The sequence below is a fragment of the Phyllobates terribilis genome, unplaced genomic scaffold (assembly GCF_046119375.1).
Source record: "Phyllobates terribilis strain yellow unplaced genomic scaffold, ASM4611937v1 Scaffold_2__4_contigs__length_985480577, whole genome shotgun sequence".
NCBI classification, from domain to species: Eukaryota; Metazoa; Chordata; class Amphibia; order Anura; family Dendrobatidae; genus Phyllobates; species Phyllobates terribilis.
Window position 1 is genome coordinate 751,068,675 of NW_027362762.1, and position 26,505 is coordinate 751,095,179.

The window sequence follows — 26,505 nt, forward strand, 5'->3', positions numbered from 1 at the left end:
GACTGCCCCAGTCACTTGTCGTGATCTCCTGCCCGTTCTTCCAGAGGCTGTCCCGGTCACCTGCTGTGACTGCCTGCCTGGTCGCCACCCGCTCCCTTACAAGGACTGCCCCCTTGTATAGTAGCTCAGAGGTTCCGCCTCCCAGACCCGTTACAGTTTGCTCGGGCCATGGAACCCGGTGGCACCCAAGCTCCCTCGCTCTCGGACCTCTGTCATGAACTGTCCCGTCAGAGGTCCCAACAGGAGTCCATCCTGGGTCACCTGCGGAATGTCAATTCTCGCCTGGACACTCTGACTGCTCCACCAGCAACCACCGCCAGTGCCATGACTCGCAACCCGGCAGCTCCGCTGCCCACCAATACCATGGTATCCTACCCCGGACCCCGGCTTTCTGCACCTCCTCGCTTCGGAGGCGACCCCGCCCAGGCTCGGGGCTTCATTAATCAGTGCACCCTGCACTTTGAACTATTGTCCCACCAGTTTAACTCCGACCGGGCCAAAATTGCCTTCATCATGTCCCATCTCACCGGGGAGGCCCTGGCCTGGCTAAATCCTCTATGGGAGAGAGGAGACCCCCTGGTGTCCGACCTGCCTGCCTTCCTCACGGCTTTCCGGAAAGTCTTCGATGAATCCGGACGGAAGACCTCATCCGCATCGTCTCTGCTACGCCTCCGTCAGGGAAGTCTCACCGTGGGCCAATATGCCATACGGTTCCGTACCCTTGCCTCGGAGCTGGCCTGGGATAACGACGCTCTGGTATCCGTCTTCTGGGAGGGTCTGTCCGGCCGTATTAAAGATGAACTTGCCGGTCGGGACGTTCCTACCACTCTCGATGACCTAATAACTCTTGCCACCCGGATTGACCTACGGTTCCAGGAGCGTGCCAAAGAGGTCACCCGTGAGAGGAGGTTTCCACGTCTAGCTCCTACTTTTCAGAAACCCGTCTCTCCTCAGGTACACTCTCCTGAGCCTATGCAGGCCGACCAGACCAAGATGGTCAAAACCCGTCAGGACTTACGCCGTGCCGAGGGGAGCTGCTTCTACTGTGGCAGTAAGGAGCACCGGATCCGTGCCTGCCCAGAGAGGTCGGGAAACGCCTGTGTCTAGGTTCGCTCAGAGAGGTCGACCTAAACAAGAATAAATCCTCTCCATCTCTGCTGCTGTCAGTTTCAATCGTCTGCGGGGAGAACCGTTATTTCGAACTAGCCCAACTGGACTCTGGAGCAGCCGGGAATCTTATTTCACAGTCCCTGGTAGAGAAGTACCGCATCCCCACCAAACCTCTGGCTGTACCCTTGTCTGTTGCTGCCGTGGATGGGGGTCTCTTACCAGGCCCCATCCAACTCATCACCGAATCCATTACTCTGCAAGTGGGAATGCTGCATTCTGAGAGTATCTCCTTTCATGTTCTGCCTGGACTCTCTCACGCCCTCCTGCTAGGTCTACCTTGGCTCCAGAGACATGCACCCGTGCTTGACTGGCAGACCGGAGAAGTCCTTCGCTGGGGACAGGACTGCCATAAGACCTGTCTGGTTCCCGTCCATCCCGTCCGTCCTTCTCCTACCCCAGCTAATCTACCTGGACTTCCGATTCCTTATTGGTCTTATGCTGATGTCTTTAATAAAAAGGAAGCAGAGACACTACCCCCTCATAGACCATACGACTGCCCTATCGACTTGTTACCCGGTACTACTCCTCCCCGTGGGCGTATTTATCCATTATCCGCTGCTGAGACCCGGTCGATGTCCGAATATATTGAGGAGAATCTGGCCAGGGGATTCATCCGGAAGTCTACCTCCCCGGCGGGAGCAGGCTTCTTCTTCGTAAAAAAGAAGGACGGTTCTCTCCGTCCCTGTATAGACTATAGAGGCCTTAACCAGATCACGGTGAAAAATAAGTACCCCCTTCCGCTCATTCCGGAGTTATTTGATCGTCTGAGAGGGGCTAGAATCTTCACCAAACTGGACCTCCGTGGGGCTTACAACCTGGTTCGTATCCGTCAGGGGGATGAATGGAAGACGGCATTCAACACCCGGGACGGCCACTATGAATATCTGGTAATGCCCTTTGGCCTCTGTAACGCTCCTGCCGTCTTTCAAGAGTTGGTCAATGACATCTTCCGGGACCTTCTCTACTCCTGCGTAGTGGTGTACCTGGACGACATCTTGGTCTTCTCTCCGGATCTCCAGACTCACCGGAGGGATGTTCGTCAGGTCCTGCTCAGGCTCAGGCAGAACCATCTCTACGCTAAATATGAGAAGTGCCTCTTTGAGCAGACCTCGCTTCCGTTTCTGGGCTACATTATCTCTCAGACCGGCCTACAAATGGATCCTGAGAAACTGTCTGCCATCGAGAAATGGCCCCGACCAGAGGGGTTGAAGGCTATTCAACGGTTCCTGGGCTTCGCCAACTATTACCGCCTCTTCATCCCGCACTTCTCTTCCCGGACTGCCCCAATTTCCGCGCTCACCCGTAAGGGTACTAATCCCAAAGAGTGGCTGCCCGAAGCAGAGGAGGCCTTTCTTTCCCTAAAACAGGCCTTCTCTTCCGCCCCGGTGCTGCATCGCCCGGACGGCAACAAGCAGTTCTTCCTGGAAGTTGACGCCTCCTCCTCTGGAGCCGGAGCGGTACTTACTCAAAAATCATCTTCCGGGAGAATGGTAACTTGTGGCTTCTTCTCCAAACTCTTCTCCTCTTCTGAGCGCAACTATTCCATAGGAGACCGAGAGTTATTGGCCATCAAGCTGGCGTTGGAGGAGTGGCGTTACCTACTCGAGGGGGCTCTTCATCCGGTAATAATTTACACTGACCACAAGAACTTGGCTTACCTCCAGCATGCCCAGAGACTTAACCAGCGCCAAGCCCGGTGGTCCTTGTTTTTTGCTCGCTTTGATTTTGTTCTTCATTTTCGCCCGGCTGACAAAAACGTCAAAGCAGACGCCTTGTCCCGATCCTTTCTGGTGTCCGATCTCGAGGAAGAACCTAAACATATCATCGATCCCGCCAGAGTAATGCAGGTGGCTCCCGTGAGTCTAAATCGTCTCCCTCCCGGTAAGACGTTTGTTTCAGTACCTGATCGGGAGAAGATCCTACACTGGGGCCATTCGTCTAAACTAGCTGGCCACGCCGGTCAGAAAAAGACCCTCCAGCTTATTGCCCGGCACTATTGGTGGCCTACCCTGCACAAGGACATAATAGACTTTGTTTCTGCCTGTGTGTCCTGCGCCCGCAACAAAGTCCCGAGACATCTGCCAGCCAGACGCCTCCTTCCGCTTCCTGTACCTGCTGCCCCCTGGCAGCATATAGCAATGGACTTTATAACAGATCTTCCCGTCTCTGCCGGTTGTACGGTCATTTGGGTGGTCGCTGACCGCTTTTCCAAGATGGCTCACTTTATTCCCCTGCCAGGCCTTCCGTCTGCACCCGAGCTGGCTAAAGACTTTATCCGCCACATCTTCCGTCTTCATGGCCTGCCCCTCCACATCGTGTCGGATCGTGGGGTACAGTTCACCTCACGTTTCTGGAGAGCCACTTGTAAACTACTAGACGTCACCCTGGACTTCTCTTCCGCTTACCACCCACAGTCCAATGGTCAAGTGGAGCGGATCAATCAGAACCTGACCAGTTACCTCCGGCACTTCGTTAATGCCCACCATTCTGACTGGGTGGATCTCCTACCATGGGCCGAGTTCTCTTATAATAATCACGAGAGCGAATCCTCCTCCAAATCCCCGTTTTTTGTAGTCTTTGGTCAGCATCCTCGGATTCCTTTTCCTGTCTCCACCTCTGTGGACAACCCGGCTGCGGAATCTCTCGTTAGCAAATTTTCCTCCATATGGGAGAGTACCCGGTCCGCACTCCTTCTGTCATCCGAGCGTATGAAAAGACACGCTGACAAAAAACGCCTGGATCCTCCACAATTTCGTCCAGGAGATAAAGTCTGGCTCTCATCTAAATATGTTCGACTCAAGATACCTTCTTACAAGTTAGGGCCTCGGTTCATCGGTCCTCTGGAGGTCATCAGTCAGATCAACCCGGTGGCCTATAAATTGAAACTCCCGGCCAACTTACGGATCCCTAACTCCTTCCATGTATCTCTCCTCAAACCCGTGGTGCTTAACTCTTTTTCCAAGTCTACAGGTACGCCTCCTGCTCCGGTTTCTGCTGAGGACGAGTTTGAGGTAGAGAACATTCTTGCCACCAAAAGGGTAAGAGGAAAGACCTTTTTTCTGGTAGATTGGAAGGGGTTTGGTCCTGAGGAGAGAACGTGGGAGCCCCGGGAGAACATCCATGCCCCTCTCATCCTAGCTAAATTTCTATCTGGCCTAAAAAAGGGGGGGCCTAAAGGGGGGGGTACTGTAGTGCCGGCGTCCCTGCCCTCTGCTAGGCAGGGACGCTGTTCCCCTCACCGCTCTGCTCCGTGCCCGGCGTCCCTCTCCCGCTCTGCTGGCAGCGCGCGCTCCTTCCCGGCCACTGTGCTTAGGGCGCGCGCGCGCGCCCTCCCTCCCTCTTAAAGGGGCCGCGCGCGCCGTCCTAAGGAGTCCCCGGCCAATGGCCGGAGGACTTTACCATATATAAGGCACCTCCTCCAAAATGGAGGTGCCCGAGCAATGTTGTTGCACTGTTCACTACTCTGCTTCAGCCCTCAGGTCCCGTTGCCAGTTACCTGCCAGTTACCTGCCAGATTCCTGCCTGATTATCTGCTACCTGCCTGCTAGTCTGAGGTCCGACGGTCTGCCTTGCTACTCCTGTCAGTCTGTCTAAGGACCAGCCTGCCCGCTCACCTGGGAGCGCACACCAGCCACCTGCCTGCTTGCCTGAGGTCCGACGGTCTGCCTTCCTACTCCCGTCAGTCTGTCTATGGACCAGCTTGCCCGCTCACCTGGGAGCGCTCACCTGCTACCTGCCTGCTAGTCTACCTGGAGGCTCCGCCGTCACATGCTGTGACCACCTGCCTGTCCAGTGATTCCTGCTCGCTCACCTGGGAGCGCTCATCTGCTGCCTGTCTGCTAGCCTACCTGGAGGCTCTGCCGTCACGTGCTGTGACCACCCGCCTGTCCAGAGACTTCTGCCCGCTCTCCTGGGAGCGCTCATCTGCCGCCTGTCTGTTGGTCTTCCTGGAGGCTCCGCCGTCACATGCTGTGACCACCCGTTTATCCAGAGACTCTCGCCTGCTCACCTGGGAGCTCAAGTCTACCATCAGCCGCCACAGGTCGTACCAACCCTTTACCAAGAGACTGCCCCGGTCACTTGCCGTGACCACCTGCCCGTTCACCCAGAGACTGCCCCAGTCACTTGCCGTGATCTCCTGCCCGTTCTTCCAGAGACTGTCCTGGTCACCTGCTGTGACTGCCTGCCTGGTCGCCACCCGCTCCCTTACAAGGACTGCCCCCTTGTATAGTAGCTCAGAGGTTCCGCCTCCCAGACCCGTTACACCTTATAATGCCCCATGCAGGATGTCACACCCCCCCTCCCTTATAATGCCCCATGCAGGATGTCACACTCCCCGCCCCACCCCCATATAATGCCGCATGCAGGATGTCAATTCCCTCCTCCCCATTTTATAATGCCCCATGCAGGATGTCACCCCCCCTCCCTTATAATGCCCCATGCAGGATGTCACTTCCCCCCTTCCCCTCTTATAATGCCCCATACAGGATGTCACACCCCCACCCACCCCCATATAATGCTTCCATGCAGGATGTCACATCCCCACCCACCCCCATATAATGCCCCCATGCAGGATGTCAATTCCCCCCTCCTCCATATAATGCCCCATGCAGGATGTCAATTTCCCCCTTCCCCTCTTATAATGCCCCATGCAGGATGTCACACCCCCTCCCTTATAATGCCCCATGCAGGACGTCACTTCCCCCCTTCCCCTCTTATAATGCCCCATGCAGAATGTCACCCCCCATATAATGCCCCATGCAGTATGTCACACCCCCCTCCCTTATAATGCCCCATGCAGGATGTCACACCCCCACCCACCCCCATATAATGCCCCCATGCAGGAAGTCACACCCCCACCCACCCCCATATAATGCCCCCATGCAGGATGTCAATTCCCCCCTTCCCCTCTTGTAATACCCCATGCAGTATGTCACCCTCCCCCCATATAATGCCCCATGCAGGATGTCACACCCCCTCCTTTATAATGCCCCATGCAGGATGTCACCTCTCCCCCCATATAATGCCCCATGCAGGATGTCACCCCCCCATATAATGCCCCATGCAGGATGTCACCCCCCCATATAATGCCCCATGCAGGATGTCACCCCTCCATATAATGCCCCATGCAGGTTGTCACACCCACTCTCCCCCCACCATATAATGCCCCATGCCCCCATACATAAAAAAAAAATCAAATACTCACCTCACTTCTCACCTGATGCTGATCCGGACTCCAGCGTTGCGCGCGTCTTCCCGCTCTGTGCTGTGACAGCTCAGGAGAGATCGCGCGCGGTGTAAACATATCACCGAGCCCTCTGACCTGAGACGTCACAGTCAGAGGACGCGGAAGACGCTGCGAAGGGACGGGGAGGGGTAAGTATTGTGCCGGTGCCGTCACATGACCGGAGATGTCCCTGCGCTCAGCATGGGGCCCATGCTTAGCGCAGGGGCATCTCCGGTCATGTGACGGCGGGGGGTCCTGCAGGGGGGGCCCCATGAGTAGACGCACAAGAGCGGGCCCCAACGGGGCTCCGAGGGGGCCCCAACCGGCCGGGTCCCATGCTGGAGTCAGGGCAGTCATGCCCTGATGGCGGCCCTGCTGGAGGCTGGAGGGGCCCCCTCTCACTCGGGGGCCCCCGTTCAATGAACCGGCTGCACGGGCGGTAGGTCCGCCCCTGGTGCAGCTGACATTTTCAGCTTTCAGGAATTTTATCAGTCCTATGTAACAGTAGCAAATGAAGGAGTTTAGAGACGTGTAACTTTTGTCTTTCTCTCCTAAAATGAGATACAGCTTTGTACCTCTTTCCCGTTTGTCATATTTCTGAGAAATGACAGGGAGAACGGATCACAAGCAGGAGGCAGGGGGAGCAGCATGAAGCTTCAGATGATTGGAAAGGCAAAAATCTCCAAACTGCTCCCTCTGCCTCCTGCTTTGAAGAGTTGACAAGGAAAAGAGGACTTTTCACAGCTCAAAAGTTTTTGCAATTATTATATTCCTGCTGTTCCCTCAAGTTATCTGCTTTGTTTTCCTGTTGCTATTGTTGTTATTGTTTTTTTAATCCGGCTTATAAATAGACATATGGGCCTTTTATTTAGTAAAGCCCAATATGCTCGTTACCAAGGGGGCATTGCTCACTTGATTCTCTACAGGCGTCCTTTAGGCTGCTCTCCATCATTACCCTGCGGGCCACTTTTCCTTGGTAAAGACTAGTGATGAGTGAGCATGCTCGCTACTGCTCGGTGCTCGCCCGAGCATCTCACTGCTCGAGATGCGCGGCGCTCGCTGAGTATTTCCGGGTTGCTCGGGCGGGAACTCGGGTCCCCTCCCTGCATGTTTGGCACTCTTTAGAGAGCCAATGAAGATGCAGGGATTGCCTGCCATGCACTGTAATGCCGTAGCCATGTTGATTGTGGGCATTACAGTGATTGGCTGGCCGCACAGCGTCATCAGGTCTATATCAGACCTGGCGCCACCATGCTTGTCACAGTCACTCCGGATCAGACAGTGTAGGGAGAGCTGCTGCTGCGTTAGGGAGAGATTTAATTGTGTATTAGGTAGTGTTGGGAGAAAAATCGTTCATTACACATATCAATGTTAACAAACAGTCCTTCTGAGGACTAATCCATCTGTAGAGATATCAGGCAGGCAGGTTGTATAGGCAGGCAGTGTATATAGCAGACTGCAGTGCATATAGCACAAGAGGCTCCATTCCAATTCTGCCTTCTGCTGCTGTTAGATATTTCAATACAAAGGCCCAGATCTCAGGGGCCAGGAATACTTTTCTTTGGATCTTAATCCTCATTATTTGCTTAAAAAGCAATCTAGAGAACACTGTTTTTTCTGCGCCATTTGCTTGTGTAGGGAGAGGTGCTGCTGCGTCAGGGACAGATTTGCTTGTGTATTAGGTAGTGTAGAGAGAAAAACCGTACATTACACATATCCATCTCAGCAAACAGTCCTTCTGAGGACTAATCCATCTGCAGAGATATCAGGCAGGCAGGGTGTATAGGCAGGCAGTGTATATAGCAGACTGCAGTGCATATAGCACAAGAGGCTCCATTCCAATTCTGCCTTTTGCTGCTGTTAGATATTTCTATACAAAGGCCCAGGTCTCAGGGGCCAGGAATACTTTTCTTTGGATCTTATTCTTAATCCACTTTATTTGCTTAAAAAGAAATCCAGATAACACCGTTTTTTCTGCGCCATTTGCTTGTTGGCACTGCAGAATACAGCCAGGTCCTTTCCATATTACAGCGCTAGAAATCCAGCTATTTAAAAATTTAAAACTGTGTTTTCTCCGTCAAACGGATCATATATACGTTGTCAGAAAATACTGCCATTTCTGGCCTCTATTAAAAATTTCCTTTAGTGTGTCAGTGAAGCAATTCACAGCAGTTTGTTGGTCAAACTACTTACCTACAGGCCAAGTATTTAACCACTTCGTGCCAGAACCTGTTTTCGCCTTCGTGACCAGGCTAATTTTTTCAATTTTGACCACTGTCACCTTATGAAGTAATTACTCTGGAACGCTTCAACAGATTCCCCTGATTCTGAGATTATTTTTTTTGTGACATATTGTATTTCATGATAGTGGTAAAATTTATTCGATATCACTTGTGTTTATTTGTGAAAAAATCTGAAATTTGGCGAAAATTTTGAAAATTTTGCAATTTTCAAACTTTGAATTTTAATGCCCTTAAATCAGAGAGATCTGTCACACAAAATAGTTAATAAATAACATTTCCCACATGTCTACTTTATATCAGCTCAATTTTGGAACCAACATTTTTTTTTTGTTAGGAAGTTCTAAGGGTTAAAAGTTGACCAGCAATTTCTCATTTTTCCAACAAAATTTACAAAAACATTTTTTTAGGGACAACATCTTATTTGAAGTGACTTTGAGGGGCCTTTATGACAGAAAATACCCAAAAGTGACACCATTCTAAAAACTGCACCCCTCAAGGTGCTCAAAACCACATTCAAGAAGTTTATTAACCCTTCAGGTGTTTCACGGGAATTTTTGGAATGTGGAAGAAAACAATGAACATTTAACTTTTTTTCACAAAAATGTTACATTAGACCCAATTTTTTTATTTGCACAAGGGTAACAGGAAAAAAATGGACTGCACAATTTGTAGTGCAATTTCTCATAAGCACGCTGATACCCCATATGTGAGGGAAAACCACTGTTTGGGCGCACTGCAGGGTTCGGAAGGGAAGGAGCGCCATTTGACTTTTTGAATGTAAAATTTGTTGATGCTCCTGATGTGCCTAAACAGTGGAAACCCCCCACAACTGACACCATTTTGGAAACTAGACCCCTTAGGGAACTTATCTAGATGTGTGGTGAGCACCTTGCACCCCCAGGTGCTTCACAGAAGTTTGTAATATTGAGGCATAAAAATAACATTTTCACATTTTTCCCACAAAAATGTTTTTCATCCCCTAATTTTGCATTATTATAAGGGTAACAGGAAAAATTGCACCATGACATTTGCTGTGCAATTTCTCCTGAGTATGCCGATACCCAATATGTGGGGGAAAACCACTGTTTGGGTGCACTGCAGGGTTCGGAAGGGAAGGAGCGCCATTTGACTTTTTGAATGTAAAATTTGTTTGAATAATTAGCGGACGCTATGTCGCATTTGGGGAGCCCATGATGTGTCTAAACAGTGGAAACCCCCACAAGTGACACCATTTTGGAAACTAGACCCCTTAGGGAACTTATCTAGATGTGTGGTGAGCACCTTGCACCCCCAGGTGCTTCACAGAAGTTTATAATATTGAGCCGTAAAAATAAAATTTTCACATTTTTCCCACAAAAAATGCTTTTCATCCCCTAATTTTGCATTATCATAAGGATAACAGGAGAAATTGCACCATGAAATTTGTTGTGCAATTTCTCCTGAGTACGCCGATACCCCATATGTGGGGGAAAACAACTGCTTTGGTGTACGGCAGGGTTCGGAAGAGAAAGGAGCGCTATGTTGGCTGGGATAGGTTGCAGACACCATGTCACATTTGAAGAGTCGCTGACATGCCGAAACAGCAGAAACCCCCACAAGTGACCCCATTTTGTAAACTACACCTCTCAAGGAATTCATCTAGGCAAGTAGTGAGTATTTTTTAATTTTAAATTTATACCATTGGGCAGTGAAGAAAACATAATTATATTTTTACCACAAAAAAATGTTTTACCCTCAGATTTTACATTTTCACACAGGGCAATGGGTAAAAATGGTGCCGAAATGTGTCACACAATTTCTTCTAAACGTGGCAATACCCCATATGTGGCTGTACCGTACCGCTTAGCCATATGGCGAGATCTGGGAGGGACGGAGCGCTACTTGACAATTGGAGAACAAATTATTGTAGTATAGGCATTTGGATTTAGGAGCACAAAATTTTCAGAATTTCTTTTGGGGGGCAAGGGCCATTTTGCTTTTCCAGAGCCTTTCTGCTACCAGTAACTTGGAAGTCCCTTATATTTTTAACAGATAACGGATCTGAGTGGGGACTAGCTTTTTTTGAGGACTGAGTTGAAGCTTTTATTGGGAACATTTTACATATTGTTTATCCGGCGCTGAGCACTTACATCGGGGTTTCCATCTAAATTTAGTGATGTAATTCAGATGAAACCCCTGGGGGATCCATTCACTGTAATGAGGCAGCACAGTTACTCTGGACTGCGTCTGGCCTCTGTTTAGTGGTGTCCTTTTTTTCAGAAGTGTACAAAACTGTGGCCAACCTCACTTTTATGCACGCCTAAAAAAACTGACACTGTGGGATCACAGGCCAGACGGCATCCACAGTGGCCTATATCTGCCTCATTACAGGGAATCTTCCGTCATGGGTTCCGTCTGAATCACGTATTTCAGAGATTTACACGGAAACTCTGGCGTAAGTGCTCAGCGCAGAGCGCAGGATAAATGTGAGCAGAGCCTTACTGCGATCTTTGGGAGACATAATAAACAAATCAGTAGCAGGTGAAGAATTGGTTCTATTTATTTTTTACGCCTTTCCTCATGCGTTATAAGTGATGAGATTACTTTATTCTTCGGGTCGGTGCGATTACAGCGATACCAGATTTATATCGGGTTTTTATGATTGACAGCTGTCACACACTAAAAGAATCTAGTTTTTGCATTGCCATATTTTGAGAGCTATAATTTTTCCATATTTTGGCCGACAGAGTCATGTGATGGCTTGTTTTTTGCAGGACGAGTTGACATTTTTATTGGTACCATTTTTGGGTAGGTGACATTTTTTGATCGCTTTCTATTCCGTTTTTTGGGAGGTAAAATTAACAAAAAACAACAATTCAGGAATTGTTATTTGAGGTTTTTTTTTATGCCGTTCTGTGTGTGGTAAAAGTGATAAGGCAGCATTATTCTTCGGGTCAGTACGTTTACAGTGATACTACACTTACCATATATTTTTTTTTATGTTTTGGCGCTTTTACGCAATAAAACAATTTTATAGAAAAAATATTTTTTTTGCATCGCTTTATTCTGAGAGCTATAACTTTTTTATTTTTTGGCTGATGGAGCTGTATGGCGACTTTTTTTGCGGAACAAGATGACGTTTTCAGCGATTCCATTTTTATTTCCATTTTGCTTTTTGATCGCATTTTATTCCACATTTTGTTTGGCGATATGATGAAAAAGCATAGTTTTTTGCTCCGTTTTTTTTTTAAATTTTTATTATGGTGTGCACAGAAAGAGCTAATTAGTGTGACAGTTTTATAGATCGGGTTGTTTCGGACGCGGCGATACCAAATATGTGTACTTTTTTTTTTGCATAAATATACAGATTTATTGGTTTAATATTTTATTTATTTATTTTTATTTATTTTGTGATTTTTTTTAACAGTTTGAAAACATTTTTTAGACAGTTTTTTTACATTTTTACTTAGTCCCTGTATGGCACATTAATTTTTATTTTTCTAATCACTGTTCTCATGCAATGCAATAGACATGTATTGAATTGCATGAGAGCTCTGCTGACAGTGTAAAACTGTCAGTGTCTCCTGCTAGACTCAGCTGCAGGCTGAGCCTAGTAGGACACCGTACATGGCAGACCCGGAGGCGGTCATGTGACCTCCGGCTGCCATGACAATGGCAGGTCCTCTCAGACATCAAGGGGCCATCGGAGAGGTAAGTGGACGACCCCCTCTCCTCTCACTATCTTCTAAATGCCGCGATCGCTATAGATCGTGGCATCTAGAAGATAGTAAATGGTTAACATTATTGGGACCTGATCCAATCAGGTCCCGATGATGTCTCCTGTCACTGCTACTGATCTGAACCGCAACCGCAGCGGCTGCAGGACCCTGGGGGTCCTGAGCGCTGCGGGACCACCGACAATTTATAAACGTCGGTGCTGCACAGAGCCAAGGCAGCGCCGACGTTTATATACAGTGGGCGGTCGGAAAGCGGTTAAAACTCTAAGTTCGCTCCAAACTCAGTCATTTGTAGTGAGCGTGGAAGATGCTGTCCTCCATTTCAAATGGGCAAGGCACGTGGCAAGGGACGGGGAACTGGACGTGATGGTAATGGTGCATGCAGAGGCCGAGGACAAGGCCATGGGCAAGCCAAAATTGTGCCACAACAAACACCCACATCTTCTCGCCTGACCTTCCTGTCCCAATTTCTAGGGGACCGCAGCACACCACTATTGAACCCAGAGCAGTGTCAAAAGGTTGTTTGTTGGATAGCGGATAATGCTTCCAGTCACTTAGCCACCACCACCACCACCCTGTCTTACACACGGTCAAGTCTCAGTAGCCATGAGTCTGGACCGCATATTCCTCACCCTTATCCTCCTTCCTCCCACCATGCCGAGTACCCAGAGACAACTGATCCCACAATTGGACACTCTGAAGAGCTGTTCACTTTTCCATTTATAGATTCGGGCCTCTCGCCCGGTCCACTTGAAGCGGTGCAAGAGGAGATCGCGTGTAGCGATGTCCAAATATTTGAGCAGCCACGGTCACACGAAGGTGATGGTGGGAAAGTGTCACAAGAGGTGGACAATAATGAGACACAATTGCCAGAAAGTCAGGAGGAGGACCAGGGTGTGGAAGTGGAAGACGAGGTGGTGGATGATATGGTAAGTGACCCAACCTGGCAGGAGGACATGCAGAGCGAGGACAGCAGCACACAAGGGGAGGGAGGCAGAGCACCCCAACAGGCAGGAAGAAGCAGTGTGGTGGCAGCAAACAGAAGGCAGGCAACCGTTCCCCGTAACACCAACACAAAGGAAGTTGCCAGTACTGTTAGGTCTTCCTGAGTCTGGTTGTTTTTTAAAGACTCTGCCGATAACCCACAAAAAGGCTATTTGCACCACCTGCCAGGCCAGCATCAGCAGGGGTGGCAAAACGACCAGCCTGACCACCACCAGCATGATCAGGCACATGGCAGCAAAGCACTCGACTTTGTGGGCCGAACCCCAGGGTCCAGGAACAGTGTCTGCAGGTGGCACCATTGCTTCTTCCGCTGTTGTGCATGCATGGTCCATGGTGCATGCGAAGATGCCTCCTGCCCTGCACCTGTCGTTGCACACTCTCAAGTAGCAGCATCAAGAAGCACGTCCATGTCCTTGTCCCAGCGCAGCGTTCAGTTGTCCATACCCCAGTCCTTGGAACGCAAGGGCAAATATGCAGCCAATGCCCCACAGGCCACACTACTAAATTCTCACATTTCACGACTGCTTGCGCTCGAAATGTTGCCTTTTAGGCTCGTGGAGACGGAAGCATTCCGCAACCTGATGGCGGCGGCCGTCCCTCGGTACTCGATCCCCAGCCGCCACTATTTCTCCCGGTGTGCCGTCCCCGCATTACACAAGCACGTGTCCCAAAACATTAGCCGTGCCCTCAACTACGCAGTTACCGGGAAAGTCCACCTAACCACGGACACGTGGACAAATGCTTGTGGGCAGGGACTGTACATCTCGCTGACGGCTCACTGGGTTAACATAGTGGAAGCCGTAACCCAGTCGGACCTTGGGACGGAACACGTTCTCCCGACGCCAAGGATTGCGGGCCCTAGGTCAATCAGGGTTGCCCCCACGGTCTACAGCTCCTGCACCTCATCCTTCTCAGCCTCCTCCTCCTCTTCAGCCTCCATCTCCGAAATGACCACATCAGTCACAAGCTGGAAGCACTGTAGCACTGCCTCGGCCAAGCGGCAACAGGCTGTGCTGAAGCTAATATGCTTAGGTGACAAACCGCACAGTGCTGAAGAGTTGTGGACAGCTCTGAAAGAGCAGGCAGATCTGTGGCTCACACTGCTGAACCTACAGCCAGGCATGGTCGTGTGTGACAATGGTCGGAACCTGGTGGCGGCTCTGAGGCGAGGCGAGCTCACACACGTACCATGCCTGGCCCATGTGCTTAACCTCGTGGTTCAGCGGTTTCCCAAATCCTACCCGGAGCTGCCAGATCTGCTTGTTAAAGTACTCTGCCTGTGTGCCCATTTTAGAAAGTCAGCTACAGCTTCCGCCGCCCTTGCCGTGTTTCAGCAGCGTTTGCAGCTTCCGGCTCACAGACTGGTGTGTGATGTCCCCACACGTTGGAACTCTACACTGCAGATGTTGGGAAGGATTTGTGAGCAGAAGAGGGTAGTTGTTGAGTACCAGCATCAACAAGGCCGTCGGTATTCAGTTCAGACTCCACACATAAGACCTCAGGAGTGGACATAGATGTCAGACATATGTACCATCCTCCAAAACTCTGAGGACTCCACCAAGATGGTAAGCGGCGATGATGCCATAATTAGCATCACCATCCCGCTTCTCTGTCTTCTGAAACGCTCTCTGCTCACAATCAAAGAGGATGCATTGCAGGCGGAGCACGATGAGATGGAGCAAGGAACCATACACGGTGATTACACACAGCCAAGCCTCATCTCATCCCAACATGGATTGGGTGACAATGAGGAAGGGGAGGAGGAGGAGCAAGGACAGGAGCTAGTTTCATGCACTATAGACGGTATTACCTGCACTGCTGTCATACCGTCTGTTCAGCGTGGCTCGCCAGAGGACAGAGAGGAGTAGGAGAAGGAGGAGAGCATGGTCAGTCATCCTCTTGGTGAGGACACGGAAGTCTTGCCTGTTAGTAGTCTGGCACGCATGGCTGAGTTTATGTTACGCTGCCTTTCCCATGACCCTCGCGTTTTCAAAATTTTGGGTGACAGTCATTACTGGTTGGTGACACTTCTAGACCCACGCTACAAGGAGAACTTTATATCTCTTATTCCTGAGGTGGACAGGTGTATAAAAATGGGACAGTACCAGAAGGCCCTTGTTGCGGAACTATTAAAAAAATTCCCATCTGAAAACGCTGGCGGCAGAGGGCACACTTCGTTGGACAACCAAGGAGTACAGGCGAGAGAGACACAACTTCAATCCAGCAGAGGCAGGGAAACACTGTCAAAGTTCTAGGAGAGTTTTCTCAGCCCCTCCCATCGCACAGGCCCTGAGGTGCGGGGTACTCTCACAAGGAGTGCAAAGTTTGGGAAGATGCTGAGGGAGTACCTTGCCGACCGTACCAACGTCCTCCGTGATTCCTCTGTGCCTTATAATTATTGGGTATCCAAGCTGGATACGTGGAATGAACTGGTTCTCTATGCCTTGGAGGTCCTGGCCTGCCCTGCCACCAGCGTTTTATCAGAGCGGGTTTTTAGTGGAATTATAACTGATAAGCGCATCCGCCTGTCAACTGAAAATGCTGACAGGCTGACTCTTATAAAAATGAACAAGGGCTGGATTGGGCCAGACTTCTCAACACCACCGAATGATAGCAGCGTAACATAAACTCAAATCCAGTGTCTTTTCTTGGGAGGTGTATTCCCAATCACCTTTTCACACCCACACATGGGTATACGCTTCCTGATTTTGGCTATTTGCTCTTGTCCTCCTCCTTCTCCTCATCCTCCAGCAGCATATCACCAGGGTGACCGTGGTCCGTGATGCAACACCCACATAATTTTTTTAAAGGGTGTTTATGATGCCCGTAAAAAAAAATTTTATACAGTATGTTCATGTATACCCCCCAGGGGTAAATGTTTGTCAGCCCATACACTTAGTGCATGGGCATTACAAGTATAGGAGGCCCGCTCCTTTCTAATGGGAACATTTTTTTATGAGACCCTCCTCCAGGTCTCTTCCAAGGGTCATTGAAGTGCCTCCAAATTTTTGGCAGCCCTTGCATTCACTGCATAGGCCAACACTATGGGAGACTCTCTCCTTTCTAATGGGAATTTGTCGTTACTGTGGCCCTGCTCTGTGTGTCTTTAAATTCTTAATGTGGTTTTTCCTAAAATTGGTCATACCCTATAACTGTGTAGCAGACCCTCTCCTTTCTAATGGGAACATGTTGTACCTTGTTACTGTGGCCCTGCTCTGTGTGTCTTTAAATTCTTAGTGGGGTTTTTCCTAAAATTGGTTAGCCGTTGGACTCACTGCATACCCTATAACTGTATAGCAGACTGTCTCCTTTCTAATGGGAACATGTCGTACCTTGTTACTGTGGCCCTGCTCTATGTGTCTTTAAATTCTTAGTGGGGTTTTTCCCAAATTTTGGCAGCCCTTGCAGTCACAGCATGGGCATTACCACTATAGGAGAGACCCGCTCCTTTATAATGGGAACATTTTTTTTACTGAGACCCTCCTCTATGTCTCTTCAAAGGGGTATTGGGTTGCGTCCAAATTTTTGGCAGCCCTTGCAGTCACTGGATACGCAATAACAGTATAGGAGACTCACTTGTTAATAATGGGAACAACAAAGCATAGCCGGCTGATGGCTCTCTAACAATAGCTAGGGCCGACTGCTGGCCTTTTAAGAATAGTGAGGGCCGTCTGATGTCCCTATAAAAATAGGCTTTATGACTTTCAGAGTCCCTCCATCCTACATAAAACAGGATGTGTCTGATGCCAGATAAGGTTGTAAAATGTTAAAATGACATTTCCTGGTGAATGCATTTGTCTTAAAAAATAACGTAAAAAAAACAAAACAATAGGATCTTTCTTTAGTATAAAAAACAGCGTCACCAATTTAACCTCAATGTAATCACATTGTTCAGCTTATGAACCTCCTCCTCCAACTCCGAAATTACCACATCAGTCACAAGCTGACAGCACTGCAGCACTGCCTTGGCCAAACGGCAACAGGCTGTGCTGAAGATAACATGCTTAATGCTTAATTGACAAACCACCCAGCGCTGCAGAGTTGTTGAAAGCTATAACACAGCAGCCTGATCTGTGGCTCTCACCGCTTAACATACATCCAGGCATGGTCGTGTGTGACAATGGGCGGAACCTGGTGACGGAGAAATGACACCCGTGGTAGACACGGTTTCCATCGTTGCTATTCCTTTGACCGAGCTAAAGAATATGGCTGTGGTGAAATACAACTCCCACTGAGAAGCTGTTTCTGATTGAAAAACATTGTGCCCACCAGAGGATTTGATTCTGAGGGCTAACCTTTCTCACCCGCTCAAGAGCCCCATAGCAGCTGCAAAGTTAGCGCTATCATGAGCTCTCCTGAGGTAGAAGCCAAGGCACACCAGAGGATTCTCTGGTGGGACCGTCCAACCCTGCCGAGAAGCAGTCCTGGCTAAGAAAAGTGTGTGGGAAGGTTCCCGGACACTCTATGGCTGCTTTTTTACTAAGGAGGAAACACAGGCAAACACGGGGAGAACATACAATGTCCTTGCAGATGTTGTCCTTGCTGGGATTTGAACCCAGGATCCCAGCGCTGCAAGGCTTCAGTGCTAACCACTGATCCAATGTGTTGCCGTTCACCCTCTAATATCTAACAGGCTGGATAAACTTGCACCTACTGCCACTCTATCTTCAGCTCCGTTGTGAGAAAATGTATTTGGGCAGCCACTCAGTCTACCAAATAAAATTCCTGAGAAGGAAATTGGGGATGGCTTTGCTACTGGTACTGGGGGCAGTGCTAATACCATGGCGTCGTACCATAGTTTGCTGGAAATATTCCAAGCTGGTAGGAGGCAAGCAATTTCCCACAGAAAAGTACCAGCTGTAATTTTCAGGCCACATTTCAAGTGCAAGCAGCTTTAGAGGACTTCCTGGGAGAAATGACACACAGGGTAGATACAGTTTCCCTCTATGCCAGTCCTTTCACTGAGCTAAATACAACTCTCAGCAAAAAAAGTTGTGGACTGGCTCCATACCGTCCCTGGCCACATTCACCTGTCCACGTGTTTGTGGTTAGGCGGTCCTTCCCAGTGAGTGCACAGGGGTAAGCACGGGAAATGTTCTGGGACCCGTGCTTGAGGAAGGCGGAGGCGATACCGGGAAATATAGTGGCTGCTGGGGACCGAGTGTGGACACCCGGCCGCCGCCGGCATGAGGTTGTGAAAAGCTTCCACCTCCACGAGCTTAAAAGGCCATATTTCAAGTGCAAAGAGCTGCCCAGAAATCTGGCGGTTTAGTGTTGCGGCCTGTGAGTGGGTGGGTGGCTGGCTGGCTGCATACTTGCACTTGCATTCCAAGTAACAGTAAACTAAGCAGATGGTGGCCTCTATCATCATCATGGCCTCACCTCGGCACTATGAACTCTCCTGAAGGAGAAGCCAGGGCCCGCCGGAGGAGTCTCCAGTTCTCTGGTGGGCCCGTCCAACCCTGCCGAAAAGCAGCCCTGGCTAAGAAAAGTATGGGGGAAGGTTCCCGGACACTCTATATCTGCTTTTTTAATGTGGATTGGCCATGCTTATGCATGTTATTTCTCAAAACGCATTACAGATCAGGCCATTGTGCAACTCTGTATTCAAGAAATTAAATGTGCTAAGAAAGATGTGTGTGTGTCAAAGCACCACCAACAAGTGCGAGTTGATGTTGGACGGGCTGCCATTGCTTCTGCAACAAGCTCAATTACAGGACTTCCTGGGAGAAATGACACGCGGGGTAGATACGGTTTCCCTCTATGCCAGTCCTTTCACCGAGCTAAATACAACTCTCAGCAAAAAAAGTTGTGGACTGGCTCCGTACCGTCCCTGGCCACATTTACCTGTCCACGTGTTTGTGGTTAGGCGGTCCTTCCCAGTAAGTGCACTGGGGAGGGCACGGGTAATGTTCTGGGACCTGTGGAAGGCGGAGGCGATACCGGGAAATATAGTGGTGACTGGGGACCGAGTATGGACACCCGGCCGCCGCCGGCATGAGGTTATGAAAAGCTTCCGCCTCCACGAGCCTAAAAGGCCACATTTCAAGTGCAAGCAGCTGTTAAAAATTTGGCAGTATAGTATTGCAGCCTGTGGGTGGGTGGGTGGCTGCCTACATACTTGCGCTTGCATTGCAAGGAATGGGGTAGGGACAACTGGACGCTGCAGTGGGACAAGGACGTGGACTGTGATTGTTGCAAGTCTGCAACGACAGGTGCATCTTCGCATGAGCCAAGGATCACTTATGATGGGCACACTTTTAGGCAGTGACCTGGGAGTCAGAGATGCTTCCAGAGGTCTTCCCCATGCTGTTCCCATGTCTTTTCAGCACTGTATGCATGTGTCTGATTATGTGTCACACACTACATGGCCAGATAAGGTTGTAAAATGTTAAAATGACATTTCCTGGTGAATGTATTTGTCTTGGTTGAAAGCAATGCAAAAGTGCAAAAACGCATCAAAAACGCAACGCATGAACATAGCCCAAGATGTGTAGGAGTATTTTTGTTTTTGGTTATTTATTTTGCCTAATATACAAGTCATTACCCTGGAAAGGACGTTCCTTAACATATTTCCCAGGAAAATCCATTTTGGTTTCGTTTTGGTATGTTTTATTGTGAGTCCGTAAAAGTGGCGTAATACTCTGACCACGTTGTTGACAGCAGTGATCTAGGAGTCTGAGATACTTCCAGGGGTCTTCCCCATGCTGTTCCCATGTCATTTGAGCACTGTTCCCATCGATTTGGGAAATTTTTAGGCCCTCTGCAGACCGCCGGGGTGAGCCACCTGAAAAATGCTCGAGTTTCCCATAGACTTACATTGGGCTCGTTGCTCGGGTCCAGCACCCGAGTATTCCAATTTGCTCGACCCGAGCAACGAGTACCTGAGCATTTTAGTGCTTGCTCATCACTAGTAAAGACCATAAAAATCAGCACTAAATAAAAAGGCACATATTTCTGGAACCATATGGTGGATTTAAAAAGAACAACAAAATGCTTAGGCAGTGGGAATAAAATAACACCAATCCTGTAATAATGTTCTCCATACTGGCCCCTTTATTTAATAATGTCACTCATCCTGTAATAAAGTCGCCTATCCTGGGCCCCTTCCTGGGATTATGCATTAATATCCCCCATCCTAGGCCCCTTTCAATAATAATGTTCCCATTATGCTGCTCTTCTCCAACATATTTAAAAAAAATAAATAAATAAACGATTCTTCTTATCTTCTCCTGCTCCCACGTTGTGCGAATCTTTCTTCCATAGCTGGGGCAGAGACCAGCAGCTGACTTCAGCGTGCCCACCACGGGCGGTGAATGATGTCACTGACATCACAAAAGATCATTTCACCTAATGAACGAGCGTGTTGCTCATTCATCAGGTGATCACTATCCTGTTTACACTGCAAAATTATCTTGAAATAAGTGCTTTAATGTTCACAAAAATCTTGCAGTTTAATTGGACCCTTAGGTTAAGCTCCCATGATGAGTTTTTGGTGAATTTTTGATGAAGCATGAGTTACATGATTTGCAAGAGCAGCATCACCGCCGTCTCTCTGCAAACTGCAATTATAAAATGTATAAAGTTCTTAATTTTTTTGCCGTATGCAGTAATCAATAACACTATTAAGTAGTCTTGTTAGGAAGGGTATAATGGTAGCCATAGGCTAATTATAATGAGGACGATCTGTGCTACCGCCCGGGTCCCCGAACCTCCAGGGGGCCCGGGGCGTCTATGGCCAGATTGTCCTCATTATATGTGCGGCGCTGCGGCACATACCGGCAGACAGTGGCAGTGGGGGGGGGGGCCCGGACCGCTCCCCCAGCAGCGGCGCACGGCTTCTTCTTCGGCCGGGCCAGAACTGCAGCAGTTAACTTCCCTGTGCTGGCCCGGCCGCGTCACTTCTAGGAGACACGGCCCTGTGCGCGGCCGTGTCTCCTAGCTGTGACGTCACGTAGTGCGCGCCCGACCTGCACTGCTACTTACCACCGGAGAGGAGCAGGAGCCACGAGGACTGGAGCAGAGCCGGGAGATGGTGAGTGTGTGTGTGTGTGTATGTATGTATGTATGTATGTATGTGTGTGTGTGTGTGTGTGTGCAGGCAGGCAGATATCATTGTGTGATGTCTGTTTATATGTATTTTTGTGTTTCAAATGTGTTTATGCGTGTATGCATATGTCTGTATATGTTTGTGTGCGTGCGTAACTGCGTGCGGCCTCCTGCTGAGTATAGATGGCGCCGTGCGGCCTCCTGCTGTCTCTGGGGGGGGCGCCGTGCGGCCTCCCGCTGTGTATAGATGGCGCCATGCGGCCTCCCGCTGTGTATAGACGGCGCCGTGCGGCCTCCCGCTGTGTATAGATGGCGCCGTGAAGCCTCCCGCTGTGTATAGATGGCGCCGTGCGGCCCCCTGCTGTGTATAGATGGCGGCTTGTGGCCTCCCGCTGTGTATAGATGGCGCTGTACAGCCTCCTGCTGTCTCTGGGGGGGGCGCCGTGCGGCCTCCCGCTGTGTATAGATGGCGCCGTGCGGCCTCCCGCTGTGTATAGATGGCATAGTGCGGCCCCCTGCTGTGTATAGATGGCGCCGTGCGGCCTCCCGCTGTGTATAGATGGCGCCGTGCGGCCTCCCGCTGTGTATAGATGGCACTGTGCGGCCCCCTGCTGTGTATAGATGGCGCCGTGTGGCCTCCTGCTGTCTCTGGGTGGGATGCCATGCGGCCTCCCGCTGTGTATAGATGGCATCGAGCGGCCCCCTGCTGTGTATAGATGGCACTGTGCGGCCCCCTGCTGTGTATAAATGGCGCTGTGCGGCCTCCCGCTGTGTATAGATGGCGCAGTGCGGCCTCCCGCTGTGTATAGGTGGCGTCGTGCGGCCTCCTGCTGTGTGTAGATGGCGCCGTGTGGCCTCCCGCTGTGTATAGGTGGCGCCGTGCGGCCTCCTGCTGTGTATAGATGGCGCCATGCGGCCTCCCGCTGTGTATAGATGGCGCCATGCGGCCTCCCGCTGTGTATAGACGGCGCCGTGCGGCCTCCCGCTGTGTGTAGATGGCGCCGTGTGGCCTACCGCTGTGTATAGGTGGCGCCGTGCGGCCTCCTGCTGTGTATAGATGGCGCCGTGCGGCCTCCCGCTGTGTATAGATGGCGCCATGCGGCCTCCCGCTGTGTATAGACGGCGCCGTGCGGCCTCCCGCTGTGTATAGATGGCGCCGTGAAGCCTCCCGCTGTGTATAGATGGCGCCGTGCGGCCCCCTGCTGTGTATAGATGGCGGCTTGTGGCCTCCCGCTGTGTATAGATGGCGCTGTGCAGCCTCCTGCTGTCTCTGGGGGGGCGCCGTGCGGCCTCCCGTTGTGTATAGATGGCGCCGTGCGGCCTCCCTCTGTGTATAGATGGCATAGTACGGCCCCCTGCTGTGTATAGATGGCGCCTTGCGGCCTCCCGCTGTGTATAGATGGCGCCGTGCGGCCTCCCGCTGTGTATAGATGGCACTGTGCGGCCCCCTGCTGTGTATAGATGGCGCCGTGTGGCCTCCTGCTGTCTCTGGGGGGGACGCCATGCGGCCTCCCGCTGTGTATAGATGGCATCGAGCGGCCCCCTGCTGTGTATATATGGCATCGTGCGGCCCCCTGCTGTGTATAGATGGCACTGTGCGGCCCCCTGCTGTGTATAAATGGCGCTGTGCGGCCTCCCGCTGTGTATAGATGGCGCAGTGCGGCCTCCCGCTGTGTATAGGTGGCGTCGTGCGGCCTCCTGCTGTGTGTAGATGGCGCCGTGTGGCCTCCCGCTGTGTATAGGTGGCGCCGTGCGGCCTCCCGCTGTGTATAGGTGGCGCCGTGCGGCCTCCTGCTGTGTATAGATGGCACCGTGCGGCCTCCTGCTGTGTATAGATGGCGCTGTGCGGCCTCCTGCTGTGTATAGATGGCTACGTGCGGCCTCCTGCTGTGTATAGATGGCTACGTGCGGCCTCCTGCTGTGCATAGATGGCTACGTGCGGCCTCCTGCTGTGTATAGATGGCTACGTGCGGCCTCCTGCTGTGCATAGATGGCTACGTGCGGCCTCCCGCTGTGTATAGATGGCTACGTGCGGCTTCCTGCTGTGTATAGATGGCTACGTGTGCTCAATATTGAGTCATACAATTAATGTAAGGCTATGTGCCCACGATGCAGAAATGCTCCGGATTTTTTTTGAGCGTTTCTGCATCTCCATGGCAGAAAAAACGCATGTGGATTGGACATGCGGATTGTACATACGTTTTTCCTGCCAGGGACAAGCGGATGTGAAGCGTTCTTAACATGCATTTCTGAATGCGGGTTATCAAGCGCTTTCCAAGCGATTTTAGCATCACTTGGAAAGTGCTTGACAACTTGGTCACACTATATAAATCCATGCAACCGGCATGGATTTATATAGTGTGACTGTAAAAGAATGGTAAAAAATAAATATATAATTACCTTCTGATGGCCTGCCGACGTCAGCGGTCGCGTGACCCGTCACATGACTAAATGACGTCATGGCAGGTCCTTTTCAGACCATCGTGAGCTGCCGGAAAACCAGGACGCATCGGATAAAGACACGGGGGGGCCATCAGAAAGTAAGTATAATATTTATTTTTTATTTTATTCTTTTTTTACAGGTTCTATGGTACCCGGGTCCGGAGGAGAGTCTCCTCTTCTCCAAACCCGGGTACCATCCGCACATTGAAACGCATGGATTCTGCATGTACAGATGCAGTGATGCGGATTCCATGTGTTCCAATGCAAGTCAATGGCGGGGAAAGCGCCGCGCTTCCGGAAAATAATTGGTAATGCTGCGGATTTTTCCGCAATGATAATCCGCAGCGGAAATTTCCGCAGCATGTGCACAGCACTTGCGGATTATCATTGGGGAACATGGCAGACCTTCTACCAAGCGTTTTTAAGCGTTTCTGCAGTGGAATTGCCGCTGCAGAAACGCTTAAAAAACGCATAGTGGGCACACAGCCTAAAAAAAAGTATTACAATTAATATTGTGCCAAATTAATTTCACGTGAACTATCACATGATCTATCACAGGGGATCATGTGACATGTCACGTGATACATCAGGTGTGTGTGTGTGTGTGTGTGTGTGTGTGTGTGTGTGTGTGTGTGTGTGTGTGTGTGTGTGGTGGGGGGGGGGGGCGCCTTCTAAACTGCCCGGGGCCCTTGCTACTCTTAATCCACCCCTGATGGTAGCAATAAATGCATGTTAGTGATTTGGAGGGATTGTCAGCTTCCCTTTAAAATGCTGAGAGTTGTAGAAAAGGTGAGACGTTTAGTGGGAATATAGGGGTTTCTCATGCAGAGTCCCAATGCAGGCTGTAGTGTGTGAGAGACAACAAAATAGCACGAGAGAAGCAACTGGAAACTGTAGGCTGGTAACGAGATACCAAGTCAGTGAGGTGGGACTAAGAGACAAGTGTTGGCCAGGTCTATGGGGTTGCAGTGAAGAGATACTGACAGTAGGACCGTGCTAAACCCATTTTGCAGAGATATAGTAAGAAGAAGATTGTACGGACCAAACATACTGTGTTGTAAAGCAGAATTGCAGCTGTGCAAGAGGTTTCCCAGTTTCAGAAAAATTGTGTCCCTAGGCGCAGTTTGTTATAAATAAAAATATTGTTCTTTACTCACCTTCCCCAGGTCCTGTTCTGAGTCTCTGCCGTTGCCATTGTCTGTTATTTGTCTGCAGCTCTGATGTCACATTGACACCACTGCAGCCAATTACTAAGCTCAGTGGCTTGTGCTGTCTTTATCGTTATAGTTCATATGTAGATAGCACAAGCCCCTGAGCTCAGTGATTGGCTGCAGCACTGTCACTGTGATGTGAGCGCTGCAGACGAAAGACTGGGGCAGTGGTGAAGACTCGGTTCTAGACCTGGGGAAAGTGAGTAAAGCACTGCTTATCATTTTACAACAAACTGCTAATGGGAACACAACTTTTCTGAAACCAGAAAACCCCTGTGAGTATTGTACCACCAATTACAACCATCAAGCTGTTACCTCTCCCCCAAACAGAATATATATGCACCTAGAATTAGCCTGCTATCATCTGTAAAAAAGAAAACCGCAGCCCTCCAGCGTCATCCAAGGTGTCCTACTCACCAGACATGTATCAATTCTACCATGTTTCAACTCAACGGTCTATGTCCAGCATTTACCTGTGCTTCATAAAACACCTTGGATGAAGCTGGAGAGATGTGGTTTTCCTTATATATTGTATGAGATCTGAAGTGTCTCTGGACCAGGATACTTTACTGCCTGCACCCATATTGAAGATATGTGTTTGGGGAGTGAGCTGCTTATTTCTCTTACTATTGGTATAAGGCTGCGTTCACACGTTCAGTATTTGGTCAGTTTTTCACATCAGTATTTGTAAGCCAAAACCAGGAGTGGGTGATAAATACAGAAGTGGTGACGTGTTTCTATTATACTTTTTCTCTGATTGTTCCTCACCTGGTTTTAGCTTACAAATACTGACCAAATACTGAATGTATGATCATAGCCTTATCTGTATTCACATCTACCTGAATTCTACAGTATAAACATTTAATTTTCACCCATTCCCGACATGGGATATACATGTATATCAGATGCCAAGTGCAGATGTATGGAGCAGGCTCTGGAGCCGAGCCCTCTCCAAAGTGGGCAGGTGCCAGCTGTGTTATACAACTAGCACCTGTCGCTGACAGCTGTGACTGGAGCTAGCTACAAGAATTAATGATGCAAGTTTGGTATCATGGAAATCATACTGACCTGGAGAATCATATTGCACGCCGTAAAACATAACCCCCAAAACAATGGCGGAATTGCACTTTTTCGCCATTTCACCACACTTGAATTTTTTTTCGTTTACCAGTAAATTGTCTGGTAAAATAAATGGTGTCATTCAAAACTGCAACTTATACCGCAAAAAAACAAGTCATCATATAGCTATTTTGATTGAATAATAAAAACGTAATTGCTCTAGGAATTTAGGGGAGATAAAACGAAAACGTTAACACAAAAATTGTCTGAGGCGTGAAGTGGTTAAAGACTAGAGTATCTTGGTATTTTGCAAGCAATGCATCCAGAGAAATGCACCATCCAAAGGTATAAGGCCACCTAGGGAACCTGTTACCAGGTTTTTC

The 26,505-nt window shown here is 49.7% G+C and overlaps 1 protein-coding gene across 1 annotated transcript in view; it reads left to right on the plus strand.

Moving 5' to 3' along the window:
* The window catches only part of OTC (ornithine transcarbamylase), a 134,311-nt gene that overhangs the window by 78,514 nt on the left and 29,292 nt on the right, over positions 1 to 26,505 (plus strand). The gene's annotated exons all lie outside the window — the stretch shown is intronic.